Below are 967 nucleotides of genomic sequence, written 5' to 3'. Positions count from 1 at the left end.
AAGCAAAGGAGAAAAGGAAAGATAGAAACATCTGAATGCAGAGTTCCAAAGAATAGCAAGAAGAGATAAGAAAGCCTTCTTCAGCCATCAATGCAAAGAAATAGAGGAAAACAACAGAATGGGAAAGACTAGGGATCTCTTCAAGAAAATCAGAGATACCAAAGGAACATTTCATGCAAAGATGAGCTCGATAAAGGACAGAAATGGTATGGACCTAACAGAAGCAGAAGATATTAAGAAGAGATGGCAAGAATACACAGAAGAACTGTATAAAAAAGATCTTCACGACCCAGATAATCACGATGGTGTGATCACTGACTGAGAGCCAGACATCCTGGAATGTGAAGTCAAGTGGGCCTTAGAAAGCATCACTATGAACAAAGCTAGTGGAGGTGATGGAATTCCAGTTGAACTATTTCAAATCCTGAAAGATGATGCTGTGAAAGTGCTGCACTCAATATGCCAGCAAATTTGGAAAACTCAGCAGTGGCCACAGGACTGGGAAAGGTCCGTTTTCATTCCAATCCCAAAGAAAGGCAATGCCAAAGAATGCTCAAACTACCGCACAATTGCACTCATCTCACACGCTAGTAAAGTAATGCTCAAAATTCTCCAAGCCAGGCTTCAGCAATATGTGAACCGTGAACTTCCTGATGTTCAAGCTGGTTTTAGAAAAGGCAGAGGAACCAGAGATCAAATTGCCAACGTCCGCTGGATCATGGAAAAAGCAAGAGAGTTCCAGAAAAACATCTATTTCTGCTTTATTGACTATGCCAAAGCCTTTGACTGTGTGGATCACAATAAACTGTGGAAAATTCTGAAAGAGATGGGAATACCAGACCACCTGACCTGCCTCTTGAGAAATTTGTATGCAGGTCGGGAAGCAACAGTTAGAACTGGACATGGAACAACAGACTGGTTCCAAATAGGAAAAGGAGTTCGTGAAGGCTGTATATTGTCACCCTGT

Source organism: Bison bison, unplaced genomic scaffold (genome assembly GCF_000754665.1).
Source record: "Bison bison bison isolate TAMUID 2011002044 unplaced genomic scaffold, Bison_UMD1.0 scf7180017864109, whole genome shotgun sequence".
NCBI classification, from domain to species: domain Eukaryota; kingdom Metazoa; phylum Chordata; class Mammalia; order Artiodactyla; family Bovidae; genus Bison; species Bison bison.
The sequence above is the reverse complement of the archived record's forward strand: the minus strand, read 5'-3'. Positions refer to the sequence as shown.